Here is a 14,236-nt window from a genome sequence, read left to right as displayed (position 1 = left end):
GATTCTCCTGCAAGTGTTTAACAATTTTATTTTCTACTCCAGTCTTAGTCACAGGTGGTCCCTGGCACTCTGGAAAAACGTCTGTGTTTCTTGATTAACAAGCAAATAAAATGCTAGTATGTAGTCATATATGAGAAATACAATAAATGACACCAATACTTCTAAGCTGCGTATTTTCCCAGAGAAAAGTATTGCAAAATATTAATTGTAGCAACGCTGAGGGCAACTTTACCTTGCCTCATGAATTACTTAAGGATTCCTTCATTCTGCCACTACAGAGAAAAGCCTTAAAGCAAGATATAAGAAATGATTAGCGAAAGAAAGCATACACCATTTTTCCATCTGAACCACGTAACCATAATTGTAAAAGTAGTTATAACTCTCTTACTGCAGCAGTCATTTGAGGAGATCTTCAAATAGAAAAACGTAGACAAATTTAAAGAAGGTGTTTTCCTATTTTAAAGTAAAACAAGTCACACTGCAGTCTGAAAATGTGAGAAGTTCCAGGAATGTTCTGTGAAATAAAGGTAGATAGGGCCATTATCCCTCATCCCCTCTGTAAGCAGAGTTTACTACGAAACTTGCATTTTTTTTCCATCTTAGTGACAGCATACACATTTCTCAAAAAATATACATTTCTATAATTAAAGGATGTGTCTGCCTTACTCTTACATAGAAAAATAACCCATACTTTTCTCTTCCAGACAAGGACTATAAATGTAATGCTGTTAAATGAGAACAGAGGCTCAGAAAACCACAGGCTTCCAGAACAGAAGAAAACACCTTTGTCTCTATCTGAAATCTCACCATATTTGTGGCAGAAGTAGGAATACCTGACAGCTCCCTATTAATTACTATTCCTAGACAGAGGTAGCTGTTATCTCATGATTCTCAATGATGTACTCTAAACTCACATCAGAGCCTTGTTTTTTTCCTGCTCATGACAAATTACATATCTGGGTTTTCTTTTATCTGCTTTTGGCAAAGCCAGAACCCCCTCAGAGTGCTCATTCCTGGCCTGGGCCAACAGACTTCATTTTATGAACCTTTAACAAGCATAGCATTTGAGAGCTGCTCAATACCTAATACAGTGATTGTCACTACAAATATTATATGCATTCACAGAGGAGTCAAGTGCAAAGGGATAAAGTAACATGTCCTAGAAAGCTGTGAGGCAGACACTTGAAACCAGATCTCCTAAGTGATAGACTTTATCTGACTTCTTTCTCATTGTTATGGTACATTTTAAAGCTTCACTGTCACACTGGAACCAATATCACCTCTGGCATACAAAAACATCAGTAATTTTACTCAGTCTGATAATCTGGATGTCCTCGGGGAACTATGTACAAGCCACATGCTTTAATATAAGCCTAGTTGCAGGTTTTGGTGGTAGAAGGCATTTAGAGTGAACTACTAACATTCATAAAGTTCACTGAGATCTTCAAGTCCAAATACTGCATTTCTTTCTCTGGCATGTACTGGTCTCAGACCTTAGGACAGCTAACGGGATAAGCAGGGGAGAGCTGTTACAACTGCAACCACTGCTGAGCCTGCTGCAGCATCTCTTTCCCCTGATTCTATGTAACTGAGACAAAGGTCATCCTCTCGTGCTGAATTATATACATATATTCAGTTAGTTCACCTTAGAGACATGTCACTTCTGAGCAGAAAGTATCACTGAAACAATAGCTTGTGAGCTCATGAGTATTACAGTTCTCATCTTGAGCCTTTTAACTGTCAGTCACACCTATGGCAGTCTTGAAACAGTAATATGTTTAGAGAGTTCACGTGGGTGAGCTATTCATTGAAAAACAGCATAAAAAAGAGACAGATTCATCCTAATGACTCACATAGGTCATGGATCTGATGCTGCTTACTGTGTCTCTCCATTTCATTCTTCAAACTACCAATACTACTGCCACAAGACAGGTAACGAATCAAAGTCCATGGTTGCTGCCTTCTACCTCTCTTTATCCAGTAAAAAAAGGAGCTGCAGGGATTTCAGCTTTCCAGGTCTCTGTTATCATAATCAAGTAATAAGCTGCAAAGAGAAGTCAGCTCAGTGCTGTCTCCTAGCTCTAGCTCTCCAAGTCAGCCTTGTTCCTGAGATACAAAAACAGCGCAGAAGCAACAGGAGGAAAATTTGCATGAAATGAAACATGGCATAAGAAGTTTGGGTTAAATTCCTTGACAAGACTTCCCGGTATCCTGCCTATCTGAAGTTGCAGCTGCTCTTCAATTCCCAAGGAAACTACTCTGATGTAACACAACTTAAAGGGATGGCTACATATGTGTTTGTTGCGAAGTGCAGCTCTCCCTTTATCCCTTGCTTCCAGTCACAGGTACTAATTCCTGCACCTGATTTCACTTCCCACCATGAGTGTTGTGCCTTCTCACATGCTGTCATACATATAAAATACTTTTCTGGAGCTTATCTGCCAACCTGCCTCTCTCCCTGCTACCCTGGAGTCTTTCTAACAATCTGTTGTCAGGTGTCTTGCCTTATATTTGCCTTGCCTTATCTTAAAATTACCTGCTCCTTGGGGCAGATAATATGTCTCTTTCTATGTGCCTAAAATGTGTGTGATTTGATCCCACTCTATAAATGTTTCAGCGTAACAATAGTACTGGAGGATGTTCACGTATCTCAAGTGTCAGGCCAAATAAAAGAACATTTCACATTCTAAATATTAGCTACCAGTCTCTCACTTGTACCATAATTGAAAGACATTATTGTAACTGGTTAGCAAAGCCACCAAAGTTTCAGTACAGGACTTTGCAAAATGAAAATGAATGAAGTAGCTAGGGAAATGACATCCTAATAAGAATAATGAAATTCAAACCCCTAGTGCAAGTACAGTGAAGAATCCATTACATGGAGATCAGATGAGATATAAATACCTCAAGGACGTAAGATTATTGGTCTGGCACCACTGGGTTTTGTGACCACAGAATGGCAAACAACAGGCATCTAGAATGATGCACAGTACCTAACTACAGATTTTGCATGGAGGGTCAGAAGAGAACGTAACCAGCACTGTCAGGCAAGATCTCACCCTACTTTGGATGCAGTTTGGTTGTGATTGTTATTTTTGGCTTATGTTTATTCTTCTTCCTGTTAACATAGAAATTACTGTCAGGGACTGAATCAATTTTTAATTAATTCACTGGATCTGAAACTCAGTGGATGGTAGTTCAATTCCTAGTCAAGCCATAGTGTTAGCCTCTTGAAAACTCAGTTGCTTGCTTGTGAGATCAAGTTACAAAGCTTCCCTTTACCACACACATGCTGAGAAGGCATTTGTCAATCTTCATGATATGCTAAAACACAGTATCACTGCTGAGTATTGATATTTTCAGAGAACATATCAAAGATTAGGAAAAGAATGCATAAAGGCTGGAGTCCAGAGGATAGGAGCTGAGGAAGGGCTGAAGCCTGGCGGAGGCTGCTCCTTCCAGGGAACATAACTGAAAAGGCAGAGAGTTTTCAGTAGATTGCCTCTTCACCATAGAGAAATTCCCTGTATCTTTTGTTGACTTTGAATTGAAAACTGTCAGGGTTAATAAGTGTCCTGATCTCTCTCTGTTTAGCCAGGTGTTACTTAATTCAGGGGAAATGATCTATCATGAAGACTGTATCATCCCTGATTCTGCTGTATTCTGGCTTCTTACAAGTACAAGCCAGTATCGGGCAAGGAGGCAGTGCAACACAAAGGCAACCCAGGGATCCAAGAATTTAAAGAGGGACAGAAGTGAGGGATTGTTTATCTCCTTTTATGGAAACTTCAGTGCTTCCCTAATGCACTAGACAACACGCAACAGAGCAGGATTTTGAACCTACGTGTCATACTAGACAGATTTTCCGGATTTCACCCAAATAATCCAGCAGCCCCAACAGTGGACAGTAGAGAGGGTGCTTTGCAGAAAAACATGCTTGAGTTATAGATACCTTATGCTTATGATTTAATGACATATTAAGTGTAGCTAAGTTAAAGGGCAGCAAGAAACATGATGTTACTATTATACATTTACCATAACTGTATTTTAACCTACAGCAGGCATGCTAATAGTACCTGTAACACATGCAGCAATGCTGTATTTTGAGTGCAGTCCCTGTGTTTCTAGATGGTAAGCACAGCTGGGGAAAAAAGCTGCCCATATGCACACATAGCTTCATTACCAAGAGTACGTGACTGGTCATTCTCAGTCTGAGCATGCCATCATCTAACCTGTCTTGTAAGATTTTGGTAGATTTCTGTCATCTGACCTTCATAACAAGTCAGACAAAGGCTCCTGAACAGACAGGTCTTTTGTCACGCACACAGCAAAAGACTTCAGGACAGACAGAATAATTAACTGAATGTGGATAACAGTGTACACATGATAGACTTTAGACAAATATAAATCCAGAGTAATTAGTTGAAAGCAGTGTCATCATCTACAATAATCAGTAATGTGAACTCTGAAATCCACACTCCCTTCCTTGCTCAACAGTAGCTAAATGCTTTGGCGTCACGGTCTGAGCCTCCTTTACTCATAACAACCTTAAGAGCAGATTTTAACCACAGAGTGACTGCAGTAGCTAACCTGCTGCTCATGCAGGCGGTGTACTGCTGTCTTGCTCTGGCCAGCACAGACAATTTGCTACAGGAAACCACAGCCCTGCATGTATTAACAGCCATAGCCAGAGAGAAATATCTTTATCTAGGCAAACTGTCAAGATATCCACAGTACATACACATGGGAATAATGAACAATATAGAGAGCACCGGACTTCTATCATCCTGTATATTAATCTTTTTCAATAGGAAAAGCACCTTTAAATTAAACTCTTTAAATACTGAAAAGAAAAAGGTAAGATCTGAAGAGAATTTGCTTAATTCTGCCATCAACTCATTATGTAAACCTAGGTGAAAAGAGGAATATTATTCTTTCCCCTTTATTTATTTTAACTGGTGGCAGTGTTCACTTCTGAGCTAGGAGCTGACTGCAGAAGACCAAATCCAGTGTAGATTTGAAGTGATTCTGAGCCTTTCACCTCTACTGCAACAAAATAATCACAGACAATGGAAACCCAGGAAACACTTGCTAGCCCAAGAGCTGTATTATGGCAGTTTGGCATATAGATAGGTGGAAATTTGACTTTCTGAGGACCTGGAGTTTTGCTTTGAAGGGAATACTCACAAGTATCAGTTTCGTATACACTCTCTATTTAATGGCTGGGATATTTTCCTTTTTATTAGGGAAGAGGGGGTTAGAGATGCTTTATAAAAAACACAAAAATCAATTTGTGGGAAAATTAATATTAATTTACAAAGGTTACACTTTAAAGAGAAGAAAGGGAAGTTTTTATTTTCCTGTAGTATTTCTAACTTCAATCCTCAGCCGCTGCACAGTATCCTTCCACAATCACTGGAAAAGTGCTCAGCATTATAAGAGAAACAGCCTGCTACATCTCTGCTTTTAGACAACACTGCATCCTGAGGTTTCTGTTTGCCTGATCTACTGCTCTCCTCCACAAACGTTACCCAGATGAGTCATCTCCATCTTCTGCAGAACCCTTCTTTATGCTGTGCATTTTAGTCTGTCCCCACTTAAGCCATGAGCACTTCACACAATTTCATTAATGTTTGAGTCATTATATTTGTGCAGCAGTTAGTGGGAAATATTAAGTGGACTGGAATAAATAAGGCTAAGTGGAAGAGACCTTAACTTCACTTTAAGTAACTTCTCTCATCCAGCCACAAACCCCACACTTTCTGTATGTCTGCAGGTATTGCAGACAACAAGCAAAAGAGAAGGAAGGCTTGAACAGGAAGATCCTTACAGGAGCACCATTCCAAGGTAGCCACAGGCTTCCCCCAGCTGCCAGTGCAGGCAGGAGCAGGGGTATTTCCAGTCCAAAGAGGCTGCAAGCTGCTACCTGTGACGAATACCACAGCTTGGAAACTAGAAAATAGAAAAGCTATTCTAAAGATTAAGAAGAAATTGTTAAATCTGGGTTCCATTTTTGGCCCTGTAATTGGGTTATCTCTATGATCTTAAAGATTTATACTTTTAAAAAATAATTATTTTAACCTCTCTACCCTTTTTTCTGCCTTCTCCACTTAAATTGTTGCTACTTGAACCACTATCTGCACCTTCTACATACCTGCAAGCTTCCTTAATGGGGATCCTTCTGGATACAGTTAAGTGTCATAAAGCATGAAATAGGAGTATTCAAGCTTTGTAATATCTTTCAGGTACAACCTGACTGAACATTGCACACCAGGTGCATTCTCAGAAGAGGTACTTGCCAACTCCACTCCTGTCTGCTCCAAAATTTACTTTACTACTGTATTACTCTGCAAGTTTGTATCTAATTAAGATAATCTGAAGGAAGCGAGGCATTGAGAAAAAATGAAGACTTCACAAAATATAATTACCTTCATGAGAAAAAGATTCCTTTGTGAATTAAACTTTGTCTCTCTGGTTTAAATGCCACAGCATTCTCTTCTCATTCTTCCTACTGCTGCATCAGCTTGCAATCTCTAGAAACTGTTCAGCACATGTTAACACAGACCTAAGTTGGGTCTGTTTTATACCTTTCAATTCCATGCTGCTGGTGGTTTGTTGTTTTGTTTTTTTTTCTGTTGTTTTCTTTGATACTTCTAAATATCAGATTCAAACAGTGGACTCAATTGAACAGCCAGAGTTGCTTGAGGGACCAACCAGATAAGCTGGTGTGCCTCCTTTGAAATCCAGTCTCGCAATATAACAGATAATTTAACAGATAATTATAAGCATTATCCACCATTTTGTTTTGCTTGGTTTTTCAGGATTTTTTTTTTTTTTTGGGGGGGGGGGGGCATCCAGCATTCTTGGTACAGATCCCCAGAACATCAATGTAGCTGCTTGAATATGAGTGCTTCAAGAATGATATCTTTATTTCTACTATTAAGCAAATATGGTTCATAACAAGCCCCTCTCTAGGCTGTTCAGGCCTATCTTGCATACAGGCACATTGCCATATGCATCCAGCCATCAGTATCACGAGGCTGGTACCAGCATCTCAGCTCCTTGAGCCACCTACTTCTGCAAAACATGCTCAAACTTACTACTATTCTGTAATGTCTCCACGACAGAGCCTTTTTTCCTATTACACTATTAGTGATTACTTGCCAGCTTGAAAGAGAGAGAATTGATGCTGCTTTTAAATGTCTTGACTACAGATGAACAGGTATTCTGTAAGAATTTTCTCCTAGCAGCCCCAGCCACTGCATTTTCCTTCAAACATTGTTTTATCCCATTTCTAATTCCCTTACACATATTTAGTCATGCTTTTAGTTAATACTTTTACTAGCAGCATACATATATTGTTCATACTGGATTAACCCTCTTTTTCACTGTACTATTTCCTATATTTCCTGGCTACAAGCCCTCAGCATATTTTCCTGCAGTACCTCAACCAAAGCATTTCATACTCTTGAGTTTTGTTATTAACTCTCTACAATTTTTACCATTTCATCTCTTTGCCTCTACAAATCTTCTCATGTACCCTTGATTTCAACATAGCCATCATTATTATCAAAAAATCAAGGCAAATAATTATTTTTGTATTGAGGTTTATCTAAATAACTAATCTCATCCTTATTGAAGAATGATTTGAGTTTTTTCTCTTATCAGTTTCTCTAAACGTTTGAAGAATCCATTGCTGTCCCGTGTAATATCTAGCTCAGCTTGACTTCTCCAATTTCCTTTTTTTCCTAAGCTTACCAGCTTGTTTTGCTGACTGATGTTTTTTTTTCACTCATTTCCAGAAACTCTGATATACATTTTTCTACATTCTCCCCATCTCTTCTCATCCTAATCTGCTCTCTGGTGCTTGACATAAAATATTGAACGCTCATGTCTAAAATCTCCAGATACTCACAACTCACCAACATTTTGGCCAATAACTATGTCTAAACCTTATTTTCCCTTTCTGAAAAATAGATCAGCTATTGTTATTGAGAGAGCCAGATTCTCCAGCTACCAAAATCCTTATTTTTTTGAAAAGGACAAAATTATCTACAAAAAGAAGGCTATCGTTTTATTTCTGCAGTGAAAGTAGCTGCGCAGATCTGAGAGATTTTCTTGATACAATTTTTGCTATCTAGGCAGACTTCATCTTCCATCTTCTTTCCAGATTCAGCTATCTTTTTGTCACATTTTTTTATACTTGTTTGTATTTATCCTTTTGTAAAGGCCCTTCCTGGGACAGCACAATATACTGCTGTCAAGTATGTGTTATACATCTATAAACCAATCTCAGATAGAACAAGGAAAGTTCTAGGCTATTTTTGCATATTTTAAAATACTTCTTAACCCTTTTTTTCCCCTTTAAATTTCCACACAGCAAGGAAACTCAATACTAGGAGTTGCTATTATTTTAATTATGTGAATGAGGTATTCTGTGGATGAATTATCTGGACTAATGTCTTAGAACGGAAATAGCCATTGCTGGAGAGTTAATTATATTCTTTACATTCAAGCTGGTCAGTAAAATCTATGCAGATATTACTTTTACTTCTCAAAGACTTCTTCAAAGTGGGTATTAATAGATCTTTTTACCTGTGAGAGATAGTCAAGATAATGAAGATATGTGGCTATTAATGATGGCTGTCCAGCCATTGTGTTTAGAACAGTGAAGTGGGATTTGATGATTGTTCTGCCTTAAGGAACACTTTAGATTCCTTTTAATTTTTAATGTTACTTTCAAATCCCTTTCAAAGTTGTTTCTAATAATCCTTCTGGAAACTTTTAACTATAACCAGAATGCTTTACCACTTGGCAGTAGAATCATAGAATGGTTTGGGTTGGAAGGGAACTTTACAATCAACCTCCCTGCTACAGGCAGGGACACCTCCCTTTAGATCAGGTTGCTCAAAGCCCCATCCAGCCTGGCCATGAGGGAGCACCCACAACATCCCTAAGCAACCTGTTCCAGTGTCTCACCACCCTCAAAGTAAAGAATTTCTTCCTAATATCTACTCTAAATCTATCCTCCTCCAGTTCAAAGCCATTTCCCCTCGTCCTGTTGCTACACGTCCTTATAAAAAGTCTCTCCCCAGCTTTCCTATAGGCCCTCTTCAGGTACTGGAAGGCCACTATAAGGTGTCCCCAGTTCCTTCTCTTCTCCAAGCTGAAGAGTGCTGACTCTCTCAGTCTGTCCCTGTAGGGGAAGTGCACAAGCCCTTTGATCATCTTCGGGGTCCTACTCTGGACCCACTCAAACAGCTCAGTGTCCTTCTTGTGTTGGAGGCCCCAGAACTGGATGCAGTGCTCCAGGTGGGGGTCTCAAGAGAACAGAAGAGAAGGGCAGAATCACCTCCCTCGATCTGCTGGCCAAGCTACTCTTGATGCAACCCAAGATAAAGCTGGCCTTCTGGGCTGCAAGCACACAATGCCAGCTCATGTTGAGCCTTTCATCAACTGACACCCCCAAACTCTTCTCCTCAGGGCTGCTATCAAGCCATTCTCCACTCAGCCTGCAGATGTAGGTCTTTTCCAACCTAGCTAATTCTATGATTCTATACGTTTAGATATAGCATTGAGAGACATGGTTTAGTGGGGTTATTGGTGGTAGGTGAATGGTTGGACTAGGTGATCTTGTAGGTCTTTTCCAACCTAGCTAATTCTATGATTCTATACGTTTAGATATAGCATTGAGAGACATGGTTTAGTGGGGTTATTGGTGGTAGGTGGATGGTTGGACTAGGTGATCTTGTAGGTCTTTTCCAACCTAGCTAATTCTATGATTCTATGATTCTATGATAGATAAGTGTCTCCAACTGCTGACTTGATGCAAACAGTGTTAGAAACATACACCAAGCCATGTATCTTTGTTTGCTACAAGTAAGCTTGTGAATGACAAGCTGTACATTCTTAGTTAATGGTAGCAGCTGAGGACCATAATATCTACTGAGTTCAAAACCAGTACTAATGTTCAGAGACTGAACAGTTCCAGGTTCCTGTCAATCTCTGCAACCATCAGATGTAATCCAGAACAAATGTCATCATTTCTGTTTATCACCACCCATGTGTCAGGTACACATTTCGTTTCAAGGAAAGAGAAAAGACCTCAAGGCAAACAATTCAAAGCATGGACATTAATTTCCTCATTTCCGAATCTCAGTTAAATCAAACTGTGAAAGGTGACTACTGTCTTTTGGAAGTAACTTGTTCGTGAAGTCAGATTTCCAACACTCAAAGTGGCAAAAATCTTATCATTAATGTCATTGTAGATTACATATAAACCATAGTCTGAACTACAGTTTAGATCATAAGTTATGCATGGTTTATTCTAGCTCTGCTTCACTATGTAAGTCAAGAAAAACTCAAGCCATCAAATCCTTTTGTCACCTAACAACTGCTTATAATCTCCAATCTTATCATCCAGTTCTTGGCAACACTTCTTATCTCTCATACAATGTAAGCCACAGAAATGGCAAAAAACACACTCAGCTTGCTCCTTCTTTTCTACGTCACAGCTCAGCATTCAAATATGTCTCCCAAGGCTGGCATGTAATTATCCTCCAGTGTCAAAAATAGTATTCTTTCTAATCATTAATAGGAGAAAAGGACATACCAGTGACAACAATATATGATATTATCATTTGATTATCATTTTAATTGTTCTTTCTGTGTCTGCATCTAACCTTGCTGCCTGCCCTAAATTTAAGGCAGCCTGAGATGAACTGGTGAAAACAACAGGAGAAAACAGCCTTTGAAAGATAATGATATGGCAGGTAGAGCCACAGGGAATGGAAGTACACCAACACACAGACTTCCTATGGCCAGAATAGGGAATCTGTTTGTGCAGTCTATGAATACTATGTGAAATAATGAACTCCCTGTCTTTGTCCTTGAAAAGCTGCAGACTCCATTTTCTGCGTGCAGTGTAGTCCTCTATCTCACTGCTTCTGTCTGAAACAAACATTTCTAATGCTTAACAAGAAAGTGTCACTAATTTATGCAGCTCTCTTTTTAATCATACAAGCTCTAAATAGCAAGCTGGATTACACTCCAAAAAAGTAAGTTTTTTCAGAGAGAGGTCATTTTCTACTACAAAGTCAGCTGCAAAGGTCTGTAACTATATGAGACAAGTGATGCAGGAGTCACTGCCTGGAGAACAGAAACTATCCTGCCTTAAGGAGTTGTTTTCACAATCTAAACATTTTGCAATTGATAAGGGCAAGGGAATTGGGATAACCCTACCTTCCCACTCACACAGTACTAGGAGGGTAAGAGTGGAGGGCCTTCCAGTTACTTTGTTGAAGTCTCTCTCTTCAGTTTTGTTTGGTTACAGTCATGATTTTATGATTTTCGGTTATTGGTATTCCACATCATAACATCATGTAGTGTATGTACCTGGTTCTCAGAAGAGAAGGACTACTACATTCCCCACGGTACTTTGCTCCTCTGTTACCATTTTCCAGCCAGAGGGTAAAGATAAAAACTCGCAGATCACGAGACCTCGCCCCTCTCTTTCCGCCCGTCTCTCATCTTGGCAGCACCTCGCTCTCCAGCCGTCTTATCGTCGCTAGTAGAGTAAGGCCTACCTTGATTTTGGACATCCTCTCTCTCTGTATTGGATTTATCAGCTTAAATTGTAATTATATTGTATTATAGTGTGTTGTTTTGCATTCCAATATCTTATTTAGTAAATTAGTTTGTTTCTCCTCAGATTGTAGCTGCTGCTTTTGCTCTCAGGCCCATCTCCTTACCCTTTTTTCCCTTTTCCCTTTTCCCAGGGCGTGGGTCCATGGGTCCCCCATCCCATTCGTCACAGAACCGGGCCAAACGCCCGTAAACCATTGACAGTTACACACTGTTACTTTCTAGCCTTCTGCTCCCTATTCTGTGTCTCCCACAGACTCACTGTAGCTGTTCCATATGCCTGACTTGAGAAGCTGTTTATCTACAGGTTGCTTTTCGGGAGACTTTAGTTGTGACAAAAGAGAGCAAACAAATTAGCACTTCACCAGGAAAAAAGGACACTGTGAGCTTCAGACCCATGGGGCATGTACCTCAGACAACTCCCTGCTGGCCTGAAGCCTGGAGCAAGGCCCAAACTAATTTCCAGAGGAAACAACCATTCCATAGGTTTGAGGGCTGAATTCCTTCTCACTGTGATCACTCACTCACAAAGCAAACTCATCATACTTCTAAACCTTCTATTAGATTGAAAGATTACTAAAAGGACATAATTTTGTCCTGTGAGATTGTACATCCTGATATAAACAAATAAAATTGCTTTTTCCCTTCATTATAAGACACACTACTGAGATAGTAATTAAAACTAAAGAGGATGTTCATAAGGAAGAAAAGCAGCTTCTCCAGGTTTCTCTGCTCTAATATAGAACAGCAGTTTTAGGGGCATAAAAACCCGAGTAAGTCATTTAAAAACACCTTGGTTTGTAACTGAGTATGTGGGGAGTGAGGTGTTAGGGAAACCAAGAATAAATCTGAGTGCTGCATTTTTCAAAGAAATCATCTAGGTCCCCCAGATTCTATTCCTGCTTATGTTTTGAGGGGTAAGCAGCCAAGGCTTCTATCAATCACTCATGCATGGAAGCATAACAGCAAACAAAATGAAAAGCTTTTCTGGATATTTATTATAGAACATGTAGACAAACTGGGGTAAAAATCAGAACAAGTGGTGCACTAGGAAAAGAAAGAAAGAAAGAAGGATAGTTGGATGTTGGGAAATAATTCATCTCCGAGAGAGCAGTCAGGCGTTGGAATGGGCTGCCCAGGGAGGTGGTGGAGTCACCGTCCCTGGGGGTGTTCAGGAAACATTTAGGTGTTGTACTGAGGGACATGGTTTAGTGAGAAATATTGGTAATAGGTGAATGGTTGGACTGGATGATCTTAGAGATCTTTTCCAACTTTGGTGATTCTATGATTCTATGAAAGAAAGACAGAAAAAAAGAAAGACAGAAAGAAGAAAGATGATATTTAACATGCCAACCCCATGCGAGCCTCTGCTTCCTCGCTCCAGCTCCCACCATGGACTGCTGCTGCCACCTACTGTTATCTGCCCTGCCGAGAGCCCAGCTTCTTCCCGATCCTGGCAAGGGGATGCAGGTGGGAAGAGATGTCAGGATGTGAAATATTTTTTGTACATTGAAGGAAAGATTGCTCCAAGGAGAGAAAGGGACGGGAGGAAGTATCGCAGTCAAGATTAAAAGCCCCCAAACAGCTTTATCCATTGGATATATAAATAATATAATAATATAAAAAGGCCACACTCTGAGGATGGAGGCATAAATGAAAATGCTTTTTTCTTTCAAAAGCAAAGGGTAACACACACCTCTCTGTCATGCAGTGTCCTATTCCCAAGGCCTTTATGGTTACTAGTTTAAGTGACATGACTGACAGCTATGGTAAGCTCCCATTAGACGATGAAATGACCTGCACAGCAGGAAACGTAAGAAATGAAAAGAAGCCTAGGTAAATCCAAGCTGCCTAATTCTGTTACAGCTCATACAGGAATGAGAGCTTCAGAAACTGCTGATAGAAATCCTGCATCTGATCCCAGTTTTAAATTCACATAGAGAAATACTTGGAAAACAGAGGAGGCTTCAGTTACTGCAGATATTTCTAAAGAAAATCAGAAGGAAAACATGTTTTTACAATGTGTACTAAAAGACAGACTACGGAAAGAAAAGAAAAAACTATTGGCAGTAGAATGATAGCACGTCTGTTACAACCCAGCATGAGATGTGCTGGATTTCATGACCTCTGAATTTCACACTCCTCATCGCAGGAGGCAGCAAAAGTAAGTCAGACCCAGATCTTCCTGATCTCAGCTCATATTTCTTCTCTGTTAATTGACATTAACAGATAGCTGTCTTCGTTATCAATACCAATCTACACAACAGTTGCAAAGTGCTGGGAAGCAATTATAGATTACCCTTTCCCCTCCTCTGTACAGCTCTTCATTAGACTGTTCTCAGTGTCTAAGCCAGCTTAGTTTAGTAGCCTGCTGCTACTACCTGTTCAGTAATACATGGTTGGATAATTTTAAGTTGTTTTAACTAAGCACAATGCTAAGGTCACTTTTTTGTTCCTTATGTCATCTACCTTTGATAGCTATGCTACACCACATGGACATAAAGCTTCAAATACTAAGAAAAATGTGATAATGAATGACAGTGGGCCAAGCTCAGCTACAGTGGTGAACCACTCAGAATCTGAAGCCCAAGCC

At 39.7% G+C, this 14,236-nt stretch overlaps 1 long non-coding RNA gene across 1 annotated transcript in view; it reads right to left on the bottom strand.

The window, feature by feature from the left end:
• Nucleotides 1-14,236, bottom strand: part of LOC110401101 — a 164,262-nt gene that overhangs the window by 27,150 nt on the left and 122,876 nt on the right. The window lies entirely within an intron of this gene.

The sequence above is a fragment of the Numida meleagris genome, chromosome 6, assembly GCF_002078875.1.
Source record: "Numida meleagris isolate 19003 breed g44 Domestic line chromosome 6, NumMel1.0, whole genome shotgun sequence".
Lineage (NCBI taxonomy): Eukaryota > Metazoa > Chordata > Aves > Galliformes > Numididae > Numida > Numida meleagris.
This window is presented reverse-complemented; position numbering and strand designations above follow the sequence as displayed.